We start from the raw sequence: 22965 nt of genomic DNA, 5'->3' as shown, positions 1-22965 counted from the left end.
GATGATACCTGAGGTGCTCAGTGACTTTCTAGAAGGTCATACAGTTTCCTCAATGGTTCTCAGTCATGTGGAAAGACCAGTCATAAGGAAGAATGTGAGTTAAGTTCTAGTCATGCCTCTCCATGATCCAAACGTGGAACCTCAGGCAAGCCTACTGGGGCCTCAGTTTCTTCATCTGTTTAATAGGAAGCTGTAGGCTAGATAACATAATCTTTAAGATTGTCTATAGTTCTAAATTTGTCTCATTTCATGGATTTATATATTATGAGCATATGGGGTAAGAGAATATATCTTCTTACTCTGCCATCATGTCATCACTTCTAAACATTCTGTGAACTCTTTCTGTCTTACCTTCAGAACTGACAACCTACTCTCCCGATTTTGATTACAAAATAATAACTCAAAACTCTTGGGGGTTAAAAATAATTAATGAATAAAGACGATTCTAAATGTTTTTTGAGCAATTGCAGCTTTATTGGGCTGCAAGGATAATTTTTTTTTCAAGGTAATGGATGTGATGGGTTGAAGTCATTTGATACACATGTTTACATTGGAATTTTGGTAAACATCAAAGCATGTACTTCAACCAGCAGTTGATTTTGATCCCAATTGTTCTATTGTTCTATATTATTCTATATTGTTCTTTTGTTCACAATAGAAATGTGAACTAACTCTGCTTTGCGAATTTATTCTTTGTTCTTCCTGGTTGTGTGTAGTGGCTGGCAATCCATGTTAGTGATCATTTATACAATAATATTATATAATAGCTATCTAGCACCTGATTTTATGTAATATAAAGCAATAATTCATAATGAACAGTTTAATCTGTTTCTGGTCATGTGCCCTAGCTCTTCGTTATTTGCAAAGCTAGCTATGATAGTATGGTTTAGTAGTCTGATGTCCTCTTTATTCTGAAACACAGATTGACTCAAGTTAAGATGCTCTCTTGCTCAAAGGGCTTTGAAAGAACTTTTCCATAACACTTAGTCATTGCCTTTTTCTTAATCCCTCCTCCCCTAGCTTGTAATTAGGCTCTTTGGGTAACTGTAATTATCCTTTTCTTGGAGGGAGGGCACATAGTATCAACTTGTGGGTTGCTTGCTATAGAGACCCAAATATGAACTTGTTTCTTTTGGTTCGTATTTCTATTGCACTGTTGGGAGGTGATGTTGACTCAGGTTTGTCTTCTTATATTGGTCCCTCTTATCTGTCCACTCTTTCATCTGTATTTCCTATTCTTCTGTCTTTATTCCCTACAATTTCCTTAATATCCTTTCCTTTTATCAGGTCTTCCAATCTTTCCTTTCCCATTCCCCTAAATCTTCCTAGACTGTGATTTGAATTTATATGCTTTTCTTCATTATTTTCATTTTACTTACAAGCTCACATGTTCATTACCACAGCAGGCTTCATGGGCATGAGACCTATGCAGTTACATGGACCCCACACTGAGAAGGCCTCATGCTTGGTTGAATGCTTTGCTGTTGCCACCTTGAAATTTTTAATAAGCTTTAAACAAGGACCTCTGCCTGTTCTTTTTGCAGTGGGCCCCACAAATTAGATAGCTGTTGCTGATTGTAGCTATTTCCCCCCCTTTCTAGTTGGGTAAGTGGTTTTGTTTTAGTTCGTCTCTTTTTCATTCCTCATCATATTTTTTTATTTATGGTCTTCCTGTGGTACATCATTTTGACTGCTATTTTAATATAGCCATATATAGCTCTGTTTATTTCTCACATCCGTCAGGAACATTTAGCAGTATATAAAAATAGTATATGGTCAACTTTTGATTGGCCACTCAGACTAAAGGAGAGGGGAATGAGGGAATCAATGAAGATTACAATTCATATAGGGAGTAATCATTTTGGAGAACATTGTGTGGTTTTTCACCTTTAGGAGAATTACCTTTTAATTCATGTTTGCTCAGGTTAATTGGTTTGCACTCCCTGAATACATAATAATTGGTGGCTGGGGAGCCTGCTGAGTGGCATAGGCTAGCTAACCTGAGGTTAAGTATCTCCGCTAATGAAGAAGACTGATCCCGTCTTTTCTGTTTATAGACATATGAAAAAATGAATTATTTTTTGGTTTTAGCAAGTTTACTTGAGGGGTTTAGTAGGATATAAAGGCTTTTCTAATAATATCCCATCACTTTTTTTTGGTTTTGTCAAACCAAATGGCTATTCTTGCCTTTTTACCTGGTGGCAGATTGAGTCACCTTAGTCTGTTCTGCCCAGAAGCATTGAAATAGTAATGAAGTCTGATGTGCCCCCGGGTTGATCTAGCTGCCTAGGTGTTAATTATCTTGGTTTTCTTGTTGTTGTTTTGTTTTTTTTTTTTAATTTTAATTTTTATTTTTAGCACACCTTCTCATATCCCTTATTAGGTGTCACTGTTCTAACCATTTTAAAAATCCAAATTCAATTAATCCTAGGAATTCAGTGCTATTATTTACCTCCATCCTTTGTTTGGAGAAACAGAAGCACAAATAAGAGATATAACTTTCCCAAAGACACAGTCATTAAGTGCTAGCATGAGGATTTGAACCCAGTTAGTCTGTCCTGGGTCTCAGCAGCATGCTGCTGTTCTAATGCATGATCTGCTTAATTTTATCCATTCGGATCCTTAGAGAGTTGGAAATCTAGGTGACTAATGAAATAAAATCTTATCATAGTAAAGGACTTCCTAAAAGTCTCTACTTCTTTAACTTATCGTCAGTTGGCAATTTATAACAACATGTAAGGGAATGTGTAAAAAGACCTAGGCAGACGTAGGTATTAAAAGTGCATGTGACTCTAAAGCAGATATCCATGAGATGTGTGATTCTAGATCCTACTGAGATGAATACTTGACAGTATATTCCTGGGAACTAACATTAAAGAGATGCTTCACTAACTGTCACTATCCCTTTTGGAAACTTGTGATCGCAGCTGGTGACATTGCTAAAATCTTTTATCTGTTGCCATACTTTTTCTTTTGGCTAGACATTACAGAGTGCGGAGTTAGATGGCCAATCAATGTGCTGCATCAGAATCAATAGATCTCAGTAAGCATTCCATTAGGCCCAGGAGCCTTTCCATTTCTCAGTCCTGTCTAGGTTTTGCACACTCTTTCATGAAAAAAGAGAGTTTGGGGATTATTTTCTCTACCTGTAGCTTCTCATGGACAAATGCATCCCCTATTATTGTGGAGATCTAGTCAATAAAGCTGTCAGAATTTAAAAAATATTGACAGTAGAGCCAAGTTCAGTGTACTTAACCTCTGTCGTAAATTCCGGGTGTGAAATATAAGAGAGGGAAATGATATTTATAGGAAAGTGCCTTGAAGTTTTAAAATAAGTTTAAGATGTTAGATGGTAGAAAAGAATCCTGATGTGAAGCTGGAGAGTTGGGATTTTGGCTTGGTTCAGCTGCTAAGAATCCTGGGCTTTTGATGAAATCCCTGCAAAGTGAGAGGTTTTAATCTGATAATTTTTAGTGTCCATAACAGCCCCCAATACTACATTTTTTTACTTCAAAGAGTTTTATTCCCACAAGTCCATTTCAGTCTTAGGTGGATAGGTACCTACAGAATTTATGTGATCCAAATGAAAAATGGCATATGGTTGTTGTTATATGATCTCAGTCCTTTCTTTTCATAGCACCTAAGTCTCTCTTCTTGTTACTTGCCCTCTCTCACAGTCCGCCCCCCTCCCTGCTGATAGCAAGTCAGAACCCATATGACAGTTTTGCCTCTATTTTAGAGCTTAAGAAAATTTTCTCTGATCTCTATCTTCAGGCAAATAGGGCTAGTGTAGTTAGCTTTACCTTCTGCACGTTTTTTCTTGAAGAATCCTAATCCTAGAAATTATGCCCACCTCAAATAACACTTTTATATATAAGTTAGGTTAATGCTAGCAGCTCTAACAGGTGAATGTCAAGCCTCAGGTGACATGACACAAATTGGGTCTTCTTGACCAACTGGTGGCTTTCTTTCAAGCAGTTTCCTTTTAGCCTGTGGCTCTACCATCTTCCAAACAAACCTTTCAGAGTCAACACATTACCCTGCAACAAGACAATGGAAGGGGAAAAACACGGACTGTCATTAATGGAAATTCTTTATGGACCTAAACAGGACATAATGTATCTTGCTTTTATCCATACTCCATTGGCTACCTCCAAAGTGTCTGGGAAACGTTGTCTATCTAGTTCTCCGCCTAGAAAAAAGAAACTAGTTTGATGAACAGCTGGTCCAGTAGTCTCAAATTTTTGAAGGTATCAAAATTACCTGGAAGAAGTGTTAAAACCAAGACTGCTGACCTGAGTCTCAGAGTTTCTGATTCAGTTGGTCTGGAATGGGCCCAAGAATGTGCATTTCTCATAAATTCCCAGGAGATGCTGATGCTGCTGATTCAGAGACAGTGCTTTGGAGACCTCTCCGCTGATGTGTGTTTGCTATACTTCTTAACTCATAACATATGGACTATACTACTTGAGGACTTCTAATCTATACTGGAGAGAGAGGAGAGAAGGGTCATCAATGGAGGAGCAGGAAACCTGGCTTGTAAGGGAGTGTGAGCTCTAGAACACAGGTGACATGAGTTCTGGTTTTGACTTTGCTTAGCTGTGTGACCCTTGCAAGTAACCTCATCTCCCTGAACCTTAGTTTCCTGTAGGTAAAATGGGATAGGATACCATCAGTCCTGCTTAAAACAAGGCACTGTTGAAATCAATTGAGAGAAATATGGGGTGACACAATTATCTTTAAAGCGGACATCAGCACTCCCCTTTGGATAAGAGCCATCTTTTGAAAGGAAAATATATTGACAATTTACTTGGGGGTGGCAATGAAAGGTGTGAAAGAAGAAAAAAGGGAGTAAAACTACTCTGAAAGAGAACTGCCTGGGAGTCTGAAAGAAGCAAACACCCACAGAGGAGGGAGGGACGTAGAAAGGGCATCCGTTTGCCAAAGCCCCTTTTAGAACAGAGATAGCTCTTGTGAAATTTTCAGTTGTTTGTGTTTCTGGACCTAAAGCTTCTCTGTCTCCCTGAACTTTCAGTAAAATTGTCGGGGTTTTTTGTTTTTTTTTTTTTTTTGTTTGTTTGTTTTTGTTTTTGTTTTTTTGGTGAAAATCAGTAAAGAGAAGATGATTCCGTGGCTGGCGTGGTTCAGAGCAGAGACAACAGGATGCCTAGGGTATCGGAGCAAGGTGTGAAAGCGAAGAACCCACAGAAGCCGGAGCTCCAAGCCGGAATTTATCACAGAATCCTAAGCCCCTGAAAATGTGGGAAAGGCTCAACCTATGAAATTTCATGAGATTAACGGTCTCAGACATTTGTGTGGGAAGGGCCAGATACGAGTGCTGCAAATATATGATATTTATTCTTAGACATACCAAAGGACATCTAAAATGATGACATTTATAGTAGTATTGCTTAAATTTTCGAATATCTTCTTATTTATTCATTCCTATATTATTGGCATTATTATGTTCTTATTATTCTTTCATTGGGCTTTTAAATTTTATTTTATTTTAAGTTTAGGAGTGGATGCATCTTCTAAAAACTACAAAATTACCCAACAGAACAGATTGAATTTCAAGGTTAGAAAGTTTTTCTAATGATAATTTATGGCCCAAATATAATGTGATGAAGTAAGGTATTGTGTATCTAGGTACCAACCTGAGATTGTGTTTGCCAAGTGTTGGATCAAAAATGGGGAAAAACATCTCTAGCTTCAGTTAAAAATCCACTTAGAGTGTGTGAATTATTATTTCTAAAGAGAGATGCATCATATATACTCAGATATTTTTCATCAAAATGGTTTAATTTGGAGGGATTCCATCTCATGTAAGATTTTTCATTTCCTTCTGAAATTAGAAGAATAGCCCCTCCCTTAATTTCTAAGAAAATTATAACACCTATCATGGAATAATTTACAAAAGAGTATAAATTTCGCATTTTCACCTCTGAGAGTTATTTTCCCCCAAGCCTCTCCTTTTTGGAGTATTTGCAAAGATCTGCAAATGACAAGCGCATCCACAATGCAAAGAATAATCTTTCTGTTGGGCTCTTCCTGGGGTAGTGATTAGCAGTATCTTCACTGAATATTTAGCTTCCTCAAAATTGCTTATCTGTGCTGTGGATCAGTGAAAGATCTGGGTGAGCTGTCACTACTTTACATAATTAAGTTTTTCTTGCCAAAAAAAGGAAATAACAAGATATGGAGTGAAAGAAGCCTAAGGTTGGGCTTTTAAAACATTTTCCCTTTATGTTACTTTCCCATTTAATCACCCGAAACAAAAGCAAAATAGTTGAGGCTGAGGAGGAATTTTATGCAGATCAGTGAGGCTGACAGCTCACATTTTCTTGCAAAACCTTTAGGAATTTTCCTCTGCAGACCCCTCCACAGTAGTAAATGCCATAAAGAAAACAATTTCCCATTGTTCAAAATGGACTGATTTGGTGTGTGGGTGAGGGGAAAGACAGGGTAGAGGGAGGTTCCATTGTAGGGAAGCTAAAGTAAGAGAAAACAACTCAAATGTAGAGAAATGATAATTCAAGCTTCTCATACCAGTTTAAATTAGTACAAAATCATAGCACAGGATTAGTACTTAATCTCATTTTTATTATGTAGAAAATAGGCCCCAGAATTAGAATGACTTATACTCCGAATGCTTAGATAGGATGTCCAGTCACTAAGAACGTGTGGATGAACACCAACTTCGCTTGCTTGGCCGCACAGAATCCCTATTTCCCTCTCATTTGAGTGGGCGAGTATACCCAAATGGCTTCCCCTCCCTTGTATTTATTGAGCTTGCTAATGTCTGGGGGTGTCTTTCCCTGGCTCCTGTAATAGGGAAAATTGCATCTGCTTATCTATCACAAATGAAAATCACCTGGGGAATAGAAAGAGTATTTTCAATTCTGCTACCATTATTTCAGAAGCAATCAAATGTAGAGGAATGAAAGTCAAACATAGAGAAAAATGCTGATAGATTGGGCAATCTGCATGGCTCTCTGGGACCATCATTATTTTAGTGTTCAAGAGGAAAATGCACATTTGAAAGATGGTAAATTCCATCCTATGCAATCAATCATTCACCTCCTATACAGAAATAATTGTGGAGGAGGTAGTAGTTCAGAATTTAACTATGTAGCCATCCCTGCTTCTTTGTTTGTTTGTTTCAAGAGATGCTAAATCTTCTTTAACATTATGTGGATATTCCTGCCGCATTAGAATGTAGCTCCTAGATGATTTTCAAATATCGGTATTTAGTACCAATCACTTACAAATGATGAGGTCAAAGTAAATACTGCAGCCACCAAGAGCAAGATACTTGACATTGCTTTTCTTCTAGGACATTTTGCCTTTTTACCCCAGACTTTAAAAATAGGTTATCTGTCTGCATTTTGTGCATTTTTTTCTACCTTTATAATCTGAAGGTGATTTTATTAATACAGTAAATCTTGGTTGACTGATACTTTAGGAAGATGCTTTTTCTGGGTAAACTAAAAGCCTGACATGGCTCTTCCTGATGTTCTTAAATATTTTATTAGCAATGTCTCTTCTCCACCCCCTTCCTATTCATAGTCTCCTTCAGTTTAATGATATAAAGCAGGTGGTAGAGTTGTCAAAACTAGGTTTCCATTAGAAACGATCTCTGAGAATGTGGTGTGTTTTCTTCCTTATTTTTCTCATTATTAGGTGTCTTAGGCACAAAAGGCTTATATGGCAGTTTGGAGAAATATACATCCTGCTTGAAACCAATGTTCTGAGAGTTTTCAAGCCATGAAAGTCGGATATCAGAGTTTTTACATGTTTTTTTGACCTTTCAGAATGTGGATTCTAGATTTCTCTTTTTCTTCCTAATTCTGACAAAAGCCCAGTCTCCAACAACGCCTCACTTCTTCCCCTTCTGGTAGATAGAGCAGCATTAGTGTGGATGGAGTCTTGTTGTAATGTTCAGGCAAATTTATCCCACAGTCCTGATGTTTGGAGAAAAGCTGTTTAGTCACTCAACATTTTAAATTATTGATGGGTGAGAAATTTTGTCATTCTTAACTTTCTTTGTAACACCTTTATCCCAAACAAATTGAAGCTGGATACTCAAATTAGTATTTAGTAGAGGACAGTAGGGATATCTTTTCCTCCTTTCAGGTTGTTGTTGTTTTTTTTTTTTTTTTTTTTTGGTAAGAGAGAAATAAAGAGAAAAAAGAGAAAGAAAGGTCAGAGGATATAATTGGGATATGACTACTTCTGGATCCCCTGCCTTGGAATGGGACAGCTAGAGAGTTAATAGGAGTGAAGAGAGTGCTTTTCATGCTTTATTTAAGCTGAATTTAAAAGTTCCCATTCCCCTTCTTTCAAACATTTTATTGAGTATAATCACATACAGAAAAAGCCACATGTCATAAGGACATAGCTGGATGCATTTTCACAAATTAGCATACCATGTAATCAATACCCAGTGCAAAAAACAGACTTAACAGTACCAGAAGCCCTCCTCATATATCCTTCCTAGTCCTACCTCTCACTCTCAAGGGTGACTACCATCCTAACTTCTAACAGCAGATTTACTTTGCTTGGTTTTTGTTGTTTAATGTAAATGGAATAATACCTATGTACTCTTTCATTTGGCTTGTTGTTGTTGTTTTTTTTTAAGATTTTATTTATATGACAGAGATCATAAGCAGGCAGAGAGGCAGGCAGAGAGAGGGGAGGAAGCAGGCTCCCTGCTGAGCAGAGTGACCGATGGGGGGCTCGATCTCAGGACGCTGGGATCATGACCTGAGCTGAAGGCAGAGGCTTTAACCCACTGAGCCACCCAGGTGCCCCTCATTTGGCTTCTTTACTCAGTATTGTGTCTGTGAGATCCATCTGCATTGTTCCCTGTAGCTTTAGATAGCTCATTTGTCTGCTACTCTTAATTTGATATTATACTTGTGAATAGCCATTTTCTTAGAGAGTTGAGTATGGTTAATAAGAGCACAGAATCTGAAAATAGGATGTCTATGTGGAAAACTCAACTCTTCTATTTGTTAGAAATATATATCACCTTGGGCAAGTTACTCAAGCGTTCATTGCCTTAATGTCCTTATCTGTAAAATGGGGGTAATGATACTATCTTCCTTATGAGATGAGTCTTTAATGAGGTAGATATTAACTTGCATTAATACATATAAAGTGTTTATCAGAGTGCCTGGCCAATGGACAGCACAATGTAAGATGTAAGCTATCGTTAGTTCTCCAGTTCACACTTTGTTTCCCTCCTTCTGTCATTGTTTCAATCTCTGAGCACGGAATGAGAGAATAATGTATGCTAACTGACCAAAAGTAGGAAAGAAGTGCCTTTGACAGAAATAAAAGAAATTCTTGATATCATTTGCTCTTTGTTCCCACTCCATTAGTTTTAGACTTAAGTACTTACATTTAATTTTCAGTGGTTTACTGTTTAATTAAAAACCCTAATTACTCACTGGAAATCTAATAAATACTAACATTTAGTGTATAGTGATGAAAATTTAATTTGCTACAAAAACTTAGTTTCTTATAAAATGATACAGAGAAGTATTAGCTATAAGAAACTTTATAATTTTATGCTTTAATTAACTTTCATGGCCCATTCTTTATAGTTAGTGTTGATAACATAGTACTACCTTTGCAGTATTTATGATTTGAAGTACTTTATGGGAGGGTTGAGGTGGGGAAGATGTGGTACCAGAACCTGAATGATTGGAAGAGATGGAAAAGTTTTCCATCTTCCCTTTGGTTTTTACCCTACTTATCTTCCCCTCACCTTCTATTCCCACTTCCTTATGCTCAGGTCCAGGATGAGCTGGGAACAATGGTGCAATATCATTTAGTGTAAAAAAACGCATTAATAAATACTAAATTATTTATTTCTCCTCCTTTTTTCTCTCTCTTGGTATTTCCCCAATGAGCATCGGGCTCAAGAAAGAAACTTGAAAAGTGTTTATGGAAACTGTAATACTTTTTATAAGAAAAACTTTAGAATATGTATAGATATTTTATTATTTAAATTGGACGTTTAATTTCCTCAGTATATTACTCGTGTTTTTTTATTCCTAGCAACTTGGGTCTACAAAAAACTGTGTTCTAAATGCCATCGGGTATTGTGTTTTCCTGAGAAAGTAGTTCAAGAAGTTTAGAGAAAAATTACACTGTTATTGCCTATTGCCTTAATCTAAAAAAATTTTTGTATTTCCCATTTCACTGATATATAATATATGAAAGCAGAATTTCTAGAAGACATAGGACACAGATACTATAAAGTCTTAAGGGTAACTATCTTATGGAGAAAATCTTGACCAGTTTCAAACATCCAAAATGATAAATAATGTTTCAGTATTACAGTGTATCTTGAAATGCAAATAACTGAACACTTTGTAAATAAATGACCACCTTCGTTTCAGGAGCTCCTCCTCATGTCATGAGATGGTAAGTATGCCTATGTTTATCAGCCACATGGTTTCCACTTTAGACAGCAGAGAGCTGAGCCAGACAGAAGAGTAATTATTCATAGTGAGGAGAAAAGGCAAAGAACAACCATTTATTAAGAACCTACTATGTGCTAAGGAGTTTGATGGGCTCTTAATAGAAAGAGTTCAGAAACAAGACACTGAGACTCCGGAGAGGCTGTGATATTGGGTTGGAGATTGGGAGAGATGAAAAGTGAATCCGCTAGAGGAGGAAAAGTCATTACTTACCTGAGTGAGGATACACATGGGGTCAAACATAGATCTGTTTGTGGACTCTGCATCTTTCTGACATCATAACTGTGGCCCAGAGTTTTAACTTCCAACCCTGAGTTTTCTTATCACTGAAACTGGGTTATGATACTTTCCTCCTCAGAAGTTTTGGTTTTGTGAAAATTAAATGAAATAATGTGTGTAAAATACTTAGGAATAGTGACTACTAGCTGAAAAGCAGTATGTAAAAAGAAGCTGCTACTTCTGTTGCTGTTATTCTGCTTGCTCCTGGGACACCCTGCTCAGAACACTGTGGCCTCTGAGTTGGTGATATTCATTGTCACTTTCAAGAGCCTGTCATTCCTTTGTCTCTTTGATACATAGGCTGTTTGATGCTTCTGCTAGAAACTGCAGGGTTTACTATTGCATCTGTGCATTTGGGCATACAAATAGAAAAAAAAAAACACTGCAAAAAGCAATTGGATTTGTTTATAAAGTCATATTCACGGGAGCATTGTTTTTCTTCTATGCTCCATTCTGGGTCCTGTTCCATTAAGGTTTTCTCAGGCATCAACTCATTGCTTCCAATTTTTACGGGTTTTAAGTTACATTGGAGGTGCTGTATAAATGTAAAATAATAAAAAAAAGAGAACAATTTTGGGCATTTCCATATCTATGCTATCAAAAGGACTGCAAAAAATGCTTCATTTTCCTCCATGTAGCTCTGCCTGAACATTATTTATGGTAGTAGCAAAATAGCCAACAAGGAATGAGAATTCATCCGGCTAAGACATCTCACTTATTCATAGGTGAACCGATGGCCTAAACCATCATTACATTTCACTAGCAATATTCCAGTGATATAGTCACATAAAATTGAAATTGTAATGAAATGTAGCTTTCCATGTATTCATGAATTTAAAGGGAAAAAAGAATACCATTTCCTCCAATGGGTGTCAATTCGGAGTATGGTTTCCCATTCCTTTATTTAGGTACCTACTAAAGATAGCACAATATCTGTGGCAATAGGAGAACTTCCTTAATCCACTTTTATTCCCCAAATAAGTATAGATGTGAACACTTGAAATTGATCTTTAAAGTCTTGATGTAAATGTAAAGAGCAGAAAATCACACATTGTCAAATATGTGAGGTATGACAAAAAGTAGTTAGTATTATCTCCTTATGTTCCAAGCGAGAAATTTGCTTTGAGATTGAATACACAGATGAATCACACCTAGGTTTTTAAATTTCAATTCTCCTCCCATTATACAGTTTTTGTTTTGTTTGATTTTAAGAAAAACCTCAGCAAATTGTATTGGGAGAGGATACTAAGGAGAGACAAGGGAAAGAGAAGAATTTCTTCCAAAATGCCAAAAAGGTCCAATGGTTTTGATTATTTTATTATTATTATTTTTAGTTTTGATGATTTAAAAATCTTGGTAAAATATAGATATAATATTATCATAGACCATAAAAGGTGTTGAGCAAAGTAACTTTGGAATAGAATCCAAAGTGCTTAACAATTACTTTCTATTGAACACTGATAAAACTTTTAAGGAAATGATATACTGCTAATTATTTACCTGGTAACCTTTGGGGCTACTAAATTTTTTTTCATAGAAAAAAAAAAGTAGTAAAAGCAATGGTTAAGTAAGTCTCATTTATTTCTGGTTCCTCACCCTACTTAGTTGAGAGTGGCTCAAAGTGAGGTCTCTAGACCACCAGCATCAATCAGTGTAGCACTTGTTAAAAATGCAGGCTCCTGGGCTGTTCTTCAAACTTAATGGGGTCTACAGTCTCAGAGGGATGGGGCTTGAGATTCAGCCTGTTAGTAACTTCCCCCAAATGATTCTAAAGTACAGTAATGCCTAAGAACATTTAAGTGTTACTCCTGTATGTTTGATTAATGGTTTGATAAAGTAAAAGAAGGTCTTTGCATTACTTAGGTTTAGTTGTATTTGAAGAGGTGACTGTGCTAAGTGTTCTTTGCAGGGGATTTTTGGTTCTATTGTTATATGGAATAAATATTTCATTTTATGTGGCAGCGTCTGAAAAGCCTACCCAAGAAATTTCTTGGAATACAAAGGTTGAGTCAATGAAGGGTCGCACTGTGGAGGTAGTTCTTTTGCACAAACCACTGGGATTTGTATAATGGATATGATGTCTGCTAGAATTCTGTAGAATCAATAGGCTTACTTCAGAAATGGAAAAATGACGCCATCAAGCAGGAATTGGCAAATTTATTCTGTAAAAGGCCAGTCAGATAAATATTTTAGGCTGTATGGGCCATACTACCTCTGTTGTAACTCTTCACCTCCTCTGTTGTCCTATGAACACAGCCATCGATTTACGTAAATGAATGAACATGGCTATGTCCCAATAAAACTTTATTTACAAAAATTCTATTCACTCTATGTATTTGGCTTGATCCTTGTCAGAGAACATTTAATGTGTAATTCAATCAATATTTAAAGCAAAAAAAGGAACAATAGCACAATTTTTTTTTTTGATTTTATTTATTTATTTGAGAGAGTGAGAGCACAAGAGAGAGAAAGAAAGAGAAAGAGAGAGAGAGAACACAAACAGGGGGGAGTGGCAGGTCAGCCCAAAGTGGGACTCCATCCCATGATCCTGGGATCATGACCTGAGCCGAGGACAGACGCTTAACTGAGTGAGCTATCCAGGTACCTGATAATAACACAAATATTTAAAAAATCGATAATCTATTTATATGAGAATATTGATAAAATAGGTAAAGTAAAACATATGGATATGGTGTTTCTTTTGCTTTCTGTCCTTATTTGTGATCCATTGGCCTTTTCATGAGTAATGAAACAGTGTGATGGTCTCTAAATATAGGCTCAAAGGGTCCTGGCATCAAGAGGTCACGTTTGTTTCCACAGCTCTTTAAGTTGGACCTGTGATTTGCTCTGCCCACAGAATGCAGCAGAAGTGATGCTGTTCCAGTTCTAACACTAGGCCTTGAGAAATCTCCAAGCTTCCATCCTCATTCTAGGAATTATGATGGCAAGTGAAAATCCATGTAGAAAGGGGGCCCCAGCTGTTTCTCCCTTCCCAGCCACCACAGTTGAGGCTCATACATGTGAGTGAACCCAGATAAGAATAGGTAAGCCCAGCCTAAATTACCAAGTCACAGAAAGCTGAGTTAAATCATGGTTTTTATTTTAAACCACTACCTTTTAGTATGTTTTATTAGGCAGCAGCAGATAACAGATACAAACAGGAGCAAGGTCATGGGTGGAGAGTGAAACAGGAAGGATGTGGTTAAAGTTTAAGGAGAAGTATGAAATGCAGAAGGTACGAGATGGTATATCTCTGTGTCCTAGGGAAATACAGTAGGGCTTCTGGAGAGTCCTAGGAATTCATTTGAGGGGAATGAACTCAAAGTAGTTTAAAGGAAGGTCTGTCAGAATGGTTATGTGTTTTTTGCAGTAATAGTCCCACTGTGCAAGTTTAGGCAATGAGTGTAAGTGGAGAATTGGATTTACCTGTCGTCGTGGGGGCGGTGGTGGAGGGTGTTTTAGCAGGTGAGTATGATGAAAAGAGAGAGAGGAAAATGAGATGGGGTTTATGCAAGGGAGTGATTCTAATAATAAACTGGGTACAGAGGAAACTGAGGATATAGTGCCTGTGAGGCACCTTGGATTGTTGGGCCCTTTGGAGTGGGAGCAAAGAACTGTTAGAAGATTCCTAGAAGGGATGAGCTGGAAAGATGGCAGCTGGTTGCCAGGGAGTGTTAAAGTTGAAATGAAAATTGTGGAGGGTAGGGGATGGTGGTTTTCCAAGGAGTCAATTTGGTCCAACCGAACACCTTACCCAGACTGTCTTTGGCGTGTTTGTATTTAGGGAAGGTGGAAGCAAAGCAGCAGCATTTATTTTTATGTTCAAGAACGGGGTGGATGCTTTTGTAGCTCATGTGCATTGTTGCCTGTTTGCTGGCTTGTCCCACTGCTGTGGGGCGGCATCCAGAAACTGCCACCCTTGGATCCTCCTTCAGCTTCTCCAGCCACTGGGTCAGGTATGGGTTTCACTTCCTCATGAAGGGTATCAGTGTCTTCAGCAGAATGCTCAGTGTAAGGTTGGAGGTAGCGAGAGCTGACATAGCTTCTGGTCTGTCCTTGTGGGTTCTAGTTTGTTTTTTACTCCATTTTATATTCAACTTCCTTTTAAGTGCCTTCTCTGTGGACTTCAAGTTCCCACAGTGGGCATAAAGATAACAGCCTTACTGAAGGTCAGTACCCTGCTCCCAATTCTGCTTGACTCATCAAATTTTCTGGGGTTCTACTTCTCTGGTGGAGGTAGAGGGGGTTGAGTTTGTTTTTGCTATTGATAAGCTCTAGGGTATGAACATCTGAGTGGATTTTCTTGGAAAAGAGAGGTGTAGGAACTGAAATAATCCTTGCGGATTTTGAACTCTCCAAGGATTAGGAACAAAATATTGAAAAGAATGATATTGAGCCCAGAAGCCAAAATCCCCGAGGACTGAGCAGGCTTCATTGAGAGTTCCTGTCTATAACCACTACAAGGAGGTAGAATAGGGAGTGCCATCGGATGGCATAAACTCTCAAGGCGAGGGCTAAGTGAGCACTTTACCGTGGTGTAGACTGCACCCAAACGTAGCCTGGTACAGGGTATATGGAAGAGTAAGCACGTCGCTAAATCCTGCAGAGAGTCCCTGTCCTCACTCAGTGGACCCAGCACTCTTCTGGCCAGGTTGTACTGAGTCTTCAGTTAGTAGTCTGGTGACTGGAGGGGAATTTGGGATTAACTTCCAGGGTAAGGTGAATCCAGACAATAGAGGGTGAAGAAGGAGGAGTGAGTGTCAGGTACAGCCTCGAGACAAGCTGAATCCAATGACCGGTGGATGCTGGCATGTTGCTTCAAGGGAGTGTGGAGAATTTACAGAGCATCCCAGCCTCTGAGCTCCCTGTAGGTTAGTCAAGCCCTCTGTGCTATCCTGGTTCCCACTTTCTTGCAGGTGCTAATCCTGAGAACACTCCCCAGTAAACCTCCCACATGCACATCTGTTTCTTAGAGAATACCAACTAATTATTCCCGTGTGAAATACTACGTTGTCTTTGCTTCAGGGACACCATGTTCTCTTAAGTCTTGGCCTGCCTCACTAGCTTCTCTTCGAGTTATTTTCAGTTTTTCCCCAATTTCTCTGACTCGTAAATGTTAGATCTTTTCTGCTCCCCATCCTTATTTGAAGTGATCTCATCCTGACTCATGGTTTTAAATAAAATATATATAGGTGTATAAGAGGGACTGAAAGAATGTGGATTGTCATGTCAAGGCTAGGAGTCCACTTAGGAGTGAATTAACTGTCGTGAATTTAAAATGACACCACTTGGCAAGGTTATGCTATTTTTTCCCCCTAGCCATATTCAGTTGTTTGATCATACATAGACGTTCATTTACTTATTTATTCATTCAGTAAATACTTGTCTAGCTTCTTCTTTGTGTCAGGCATTTATCTGGGAGGAAACAGCAGAGACCAAAATAGGCCCAAACCCTTGGCTTTGTAGAATTTATTTTCTGGTAGACAAGACCCATTACTCAAAGGCCCTCGATGGCTAGTGGGTGACACACTAAAATTCTTTGAACCTTAGTCTCTTAAACTGTTGGTTGGAGAGAATAATTGTCATCTTGCAGGTGTGCTGGGAAGATTAAATGAGATATAAAGTGCTTAGAATCCTACATATACTAGTTCAAGTCAAAGCCCTTTTTAAGCAACACCTTAGCTCACACCTTGTTACGTACGGTTTCAGAAAGATTTAGTTGCCTCTTACAACTGAATTGGGATTTCAAATGTCTTTTAACCTATGAATTGGGATTTCGAATGTCTTTTAACCTATGATATTTATTTCACAGCAATAATAAAGAAGCTGAGTTCATTCTATCAATAAATATTTAATGAGCCCTTACTTTGTGCTGGGCACACAGGAACATAGTGCAATTTTTCATTCCCCCTCTCTTGCTGCTGGTGGACTGACTAGTAAATATGCTTTCTATCCTAAAGCATGTTAAAATAACACCGTTCTCGATATTTGATGATTCTTTTTCCTATAACTGTCCTTGAATAGACAGGTTGAAAGAGGTTTCTTTTCCTGACTCTCTGAAATTTACACAATTTGTACTTCAACTCTTTGCCTTACCCTAACCATCTCCTCCTATCCAGAACCTAAAATCTTAGTTATCTCTCCCCTCTTGAATGAAATACAATTTAAAATAGGTTTCACTGGGATTTTAAATTTCTGTGGGTATCTTAAAAAACTAGTATTTTATAATTCTAGTTTGTCAACAAACCTAACCTGCTTTGGGGTTAATCTTTTATTTTTGTGTCTACTTCCTCCTCATGGCTCTTTTAGAGGATTAATTCTCCATGGTGATTTTCAGTTCTTTTTTTATGCCCTATGATCCCTCCCTTTGTTCCCTGGTTCTTATCCTTTCTTCTGCCTCCCCAGTGCTGTTTTTCCCTCTCTCTACAGTTTCTTTTCTACTAGATTTGTTTCTCAAACCCATCTATTTTCCAGGCAGCTTTTTGCCTTCTACGCTTTGAGTATCCAGCTCATTCTTGCTCATACTCTTCCCCTGTCCCTCGCCGCCACCTCTTTTCTTTCCTCTATTTTCCCTCTCTGTCCCTCTTTTAATTATTGCTTTTAATTAGGGCTACTGTACTGCAGGGGGATCGGAAAGTATGAAACCTGGACATGAAGGAGCCTTGGGTTTTTATGCCTCAAAGCTTTATTCTTTTATTTATCATTGTCCTTTGGATCTGAAGAGTCTCTTTCTACTTATATTTCCCAGGGGGTGTGGGTATCCACCTTCTCTTCCCTTTGCTCTGAGGAAAGGATCTTAGCTAAAGTCCCCAACGACTTCTTTATTGCTAGAGGTAAAGGTCATTCCTCCTGAAGATCATGCCACATTTTCAATAGTTCTTCCAGTATCCTCTTAATCTATGTGCTGTCCTTCTTTTTGCCTTGTTTCTTCCTGCCTTGACCCAAACTGTAATTTGAATACTGACAACACCCTTGAGCTATAGGTCAGGATTTCCATATTTATTAACATTCCTGTTTGAAAACAGTATGATTTCCTTTTGGGTTGGACCTAATTGCTTCTATATGTTAGTCTTTAGGCTTTGTATTAATTAGTGTGAGACTACATAATGCATGTGGCTTGAAGTCTGGAGGACATTTTGCTGCTTTTTGTGATATTTTATGTTGGGTTTGTAATTTATCTCCCAGCAAAATACATGGCAGTGTTAGCTTTTAGGACGGGGTGGGGGGTGGGCAGGGTGTGAGTGGAGAAGGAATTGAACTAATTATTTTCTATTGCTTTTTCTTCTGATAATCTGTTTCTACTTTTCTTTCCCCCCAGGAGACAAGAGAAAAACAAGGAAAAGGGAAAAGAAATATGTGGATAGGCAAGCAGCTGTAGGAGTTTTTAATTGCTCAGATGAAGGGGATAAATAGATTATAAACAGCTACTGCATATTTTCCTTCTCAATATGCTACCTCAGTCCCTTAAAAGGTTTCTTTGTTTTAGTGCTCATCTCTTCTAAGGGCTTTTTGGCCCAGAATCCACCACCTTCCATGGAACAAACATGGTCTATACTCTTTTTTAAGTGAGATGGCAGACAAAAATTTAGAGTTTTACTTACTAGCTACATAGCTGAAAAACAGACTTGAAAAATGTCTGATTGTCTAATCCTTTGCTCTGTTAGTAATTGGGAACAGCTGGGATAGCTCCAAGGTGGTCGTATACCTTCTTTATAAAAGTCAGAGGAGATGTGCACGGTAAGAGTACCTAGAAAGTAGGTTACAATCCAGGAGGGAAGGGGAGGTATATAAATACATTTTTCTTAACAATGGGTAGATTTATGACAGCTGACAAGAGACTGTTGATTCTTAATAATAGATCTGAGCTGTGGAATTTAAATATTAAGATTTTTGACTATTCAACAATAGGATAAGCCAACATTTAACCAAAGCAATGAAGCAAAGAAGAGCTTAAAACAATTGTTAGTTTAGCTTGGGTCAGGAGTTAGCAAATTTTTTCCAGTGGGGTAAGCCAGATAGTATATACTTAAGGCTTTGCAGATCACGTAGCCTCTGTTTCAACTACTTATACAACATGTACATTAGCAGAGTTCTTGAAGTGTAGTAAATTTCAGATTTTATCATTAGTATTCTGGCGGCAGCTAATAAAGGGAAACTACTTGGTTTAAAAACTAAAAGCCTTCTTAGGGAATTTCTTGATATATCAACTTTTAAATGTGTTGAAAGCCACGTAAATGAATGGACTGCTCTCTTCAAATTTAGGATTTCCTTGAAAGAGCTATATGGAATAGAATGCCCTTCAAATAACTTTTTGAATAAATGACTTGAATCCTTTTTCTCATACCTATCAGAGTGTTCCTCTGTAACCTGCTACACTACTTTACCATTGAAGGCCAAATCAGGAGATGGTACTGTGGTCTCATTTTTATACAAAATATTATGGTTTTTCCTGGTGTCCAGTTGTTCACTGGGGCATTTTCTGGTGATGTTTAAAAAGTACACTTCAGTGTTTAACTCTCACTTACACTTAGAAAACTTCGGAAGTAACTTAAGAAAGTGGTTCCCTGTGGCTCAGTCCTTTAAGTGTCTGACTTTGGCCCAGGTCGTGGGGATGGAGTCCCGTGTCAGGTCCTTGCTCAGCGGGGAGCCTGCTCTCCCTCTGCCCGCAGTTCCCTTTGCTTGTGCTCTTTCTCAAGTGGAATCTTAAAGAAATAAATGTGATCCACAGATTATGACCCATAGAGTTTTAATCAAGTTTATTTAAATACCCTATGTAGAGTCATTGGTTAGAAACTATAATCAAGAGAAAATAAGATTTTTAATTGAACTTATCAACTGCTCAATTTTCTGGTGCAGAACAATGTATAGGACTATAACTGGTACTATTTGTAAGGGGAAGGAAATAGAAGCTTATTTTCCTAGGACATACTCAAAAAGGTATGATTTTTAAAGATTATATCTCTGTCTACCTATCTAAATTCTATTTACTCTATGTTAATGGAAAGGAAGTTTAAATGTGTATTAGAGTTTAACATGGTGGCAATTCCATTTTTCACGTGCTGCTTCCCCCCACCCTGTGAAAGTCTACAACTTTTATTGTGAGTTTCCAAATGTGTCCAAACATAGGTATAGTAAAACAACGTCTTACCCCTCAAGCCCCAAGTTAGCCACTACTCTCTCTTCCCGCCTGGGCTGAGGTCTGGGAATTGGGGCTGGTTGGTGCTTCAGTAATGTTTGTTTTACTACTACCTTTGATTCTTGAGCATTGGCTATTTGTGCTTGCTTCTCATGGATATAAATGAAGGAGCAGTGAGAGTTGACATAGGGAAGGTATGTAGTACTTGATGTGGCCTCAACTCCCCCTTTTCGTTTTTTCTTTTCCTCCCTCAACTTTTCCTGGAGGGTTCTTCCACTTCCCCCTGCACCCATCTTGCCCCCATTATCCAAGGTCTTGAACTGAAGAACTAATTCTCCAACAGTAAGGTTTCAAGCTGGTGTAGGAGCGAAAAAATAAATGTGGTCACTTGAGTTGATGTTAATATTGCTTATCAACTGATCAGGTAGGAATGTGGTCTTATATTTAGACTAGTATGAAAAGTCCAACCTATATTAAGAATATAGATTCACAAACTTTTTGACTTTTTGACTTGTAATAAGGTTTTTTTTGGATAATTTGTGGTATATTATCATTCAGCATAGCTTCAATGATCACAAGTGAATTAGAATAATTAGACTTAGCCTCATTGATCTAAACTTAGTCTCCTAATAGAGGAATACCTCAATTGACTCAAATGAGAAAATGGTAATAATGAGTTTTAGAAAAGCATAATGAAGCATCTGCGAAATACTTAGGAGTACAAATAATGGTCTAAATAATAACACTGTATCTTAATGGTGCTAGGTATATGTTATAAAAAGATTTGACCAAAAAATGAAAGAAGATGTTTTATAGTTTGGTTATCTTAATGGAAACCACTTACAGCAAATGACTACAATTTGCGTTTTGGTCCCAATGCTATAAAGGGACTTACCAAGAAGTAAGAATGCATTATTTCTCTTAAAAATTCAGTTTTCATATTTGTGTTGTAAGCAGCCCACAAACTTTCAAGCAACAAATGTGCAAATTGAAGAGAAAAATCATTTTATTTTTCTGGAGAAAATCTAAATAATTCTCAAAAATGCAGATATGCCTATACTCAGAAACCGTGATCCTTTCCCCATGTAGTTTCTTCTTTTCCTGGGACCTAATGAAGAAAAACTGAAAAAAGAGAACCAGAACTTTTTCTTAGAATACTAAATGCCAGGATGGATCAATAAATATTAAGTAATAAATGCCAAAATGGTATTGTACTAGACAACATTCCGTGAGGGAAAAATGATAGGTCAAGCACAGTGCTTGTCTTAAAATAGGTACAAAAGTAAATAACAATACAAGTTAAATAATGTAACAACAGCTAAAGGCAACGGAAGAAATGTCTTTGGGCAGTTGTAATTTATAATTAATAGCCAGCTGAAATCTCTAGATAATTTCTTACTGGAATCCTTGTGGCTGGGACTTTCAGGTGTGAATTCCTGTATGTGAGAACCTTCTTTAAAATCTTGCATTACGTGGGATAGTAGAAGTCAAGGTTTGTTATTTTTCCGTAAAAACAGTCTTCTCCATATTCCGCTGCTGTGTGGCTGATTGGAGCTTCTGTTTTGTCTTCCTAGATGCAGGAGACTGATTTTCATTCTTTAGCACTTTTCATGTTATTTGCTATCCAGATAGTGGAGGAATTCCTAGTCTGTCCTTGCTCACCCCCAGCATTTTATTGACGTCTTTAGCTCCTTGGGCAGGAACAGGAAGTTCTCCCAGGGTGCTAGTGCCTCCTGTTATCCCTGAGGGGATGGCAGGGAGGCAGACACGCCTCCCCGGGGACTGGGAGGTGGGCAGTGGGCAGCCAGGCCCCTTCCCAGATCACAGGCCGGCAGGACCGGCCAGCTGAAGGGAGGGAAAGGCTTCATAAGTGGAGCACGTGGCCAGCGTGGGGAGCATGCGGGCACTTGGGCACCTGGGCAGCGTGGGAAGCGTGCGGGCACGTGGGAAGCGTGCGGCAACGTGGGAAGCGTGCGGCAACGTGGGAAGCGTGCGGCAACGTGGGCGGCGTGGGAAGCGCGCAGACGCGATCGTGGTGCTGTCCGTGCTCTGCAGGAGGCAGCTCAGCTTCCCTGTCTTAGGCGCGACTTGAGCCGCTGTGCCTGCGGAGGCCCAGAGGTGGAACGTGGAGAGGGTTGGGGTGCTTGCTAGAGGGGTGGAAGGCCGCAGTGGTCCAGAGCACCCCAGTCCTGCCACCCTCTTGCGGCTGCTTTGTTGGAGCCTGGGCTGGGGCCATCTATGACTGCTGCTAGTGCACAGGGACAGTCCAGTTCTGTCAGAAGGGGGAGATGGACTTGGCTTCCACCATTCCTGAGGGCAGAACTCCCCGTTGCCAGACTGATCTCGGCCTTGGTCTTCTGGAAGGAGGGAGAAGAAGAGCCGCCGTGAGCCAGAGGAAGTCGTCAGGGATTTCCGGCTTCAGAAGGCGCTCAGTGAAGTGTGAGTAATCCATATTCTTGCAAGTCTTCATGGAGGGCAAATTAGCGGCTTTTGCCTGTTTCCGTGGTAGCAGGGTCTGATTCGTCTTTGAAAGGTTATACTTTGCTTGCTCTTGGTCCATGCGGCCTGGATGGGACAGGTCAGCCTACGACTCCTGCCCTGTCTAAATCCCAGGTCTCCCTGGGTCTTTGACAGTTATCAGGGAAAGGTGCCCTCTTTCTGCTGGGCTTGCTGAACTGGTAATCTATGAGGTTGAAGTTGTCATGAACCCCGTTTTCCTCTTGTTGGGGGAAGTCTACTTAATTACAGTGAACGCCGTGGAGAGGTGAGAGACTGTGTTTCCTGGAGTATGGACTCCGGGACTGACCCACGCCTGCACTTTCTAAGTAAATAGTAAACACATTTCTTTTAAAATAATCTGGTGCTTAGGGCTGTAGGGTTTCTGTCACTTCGAATTTCTCCATTTTGTAGATCTTCAAAGGTTTACGGGGGAAACTAAGCTCTCATTCTATGAATTTTTATTTTGAGGTCCTGAAGGAGACAAACATAAATCCTAGAACTCATGTGAGTTGTGCAAAATTTTAGATAAACTGAACACTGTATTCGAATTCTTTTCTA

At 38.8% G+C, this 22965-nt stretch overlaps 1 long non-coding RNA gene across 2 annotated transcripts in view; it reads left to right on the top strand.

Annotated features, from left to right (window-relative positions):
- Window positions 1-22965, top strand: part of LOC116876600 — a 134919-nt gene that overhangs the window by 10537 nt on the left and 101417 nt on the right. The window contains exon 3 of one of the 2 annotated variants that reach the window (XR_004384427.1): window positions 13630-13705. The exons of the other annotated variant lie outside the window; for it this stretch is intronic. This is a non-coding gene — a long non-coding RNA (uncharacterized LOC116876600). Of the gene's footprint in view, window positions 1-13629; window positions 13706-22965 lie in introns of those variants that run through there. 2 annotated transcript variants of the gene reach the window in all.

Source organism: Lontra canadensis, unplaced genomic scaffold, assembly GCF_010015895.1.
Source record: "Lontra canadensis isolate GAN:19392208 unplaced genomic scaffold, GSC_riverotter_1.0 scaffold46, whole genome shotgun sequence".
Taxonomy (NCBI): Eukaryota; Metazoa; Chordata; class Mammalia; order Carnivora; family Mustelidae; genus Lontra; species Lontra canadensis.
This window is presented reverse-complemented; position numbering and strand designations above follow the sequence as displayed.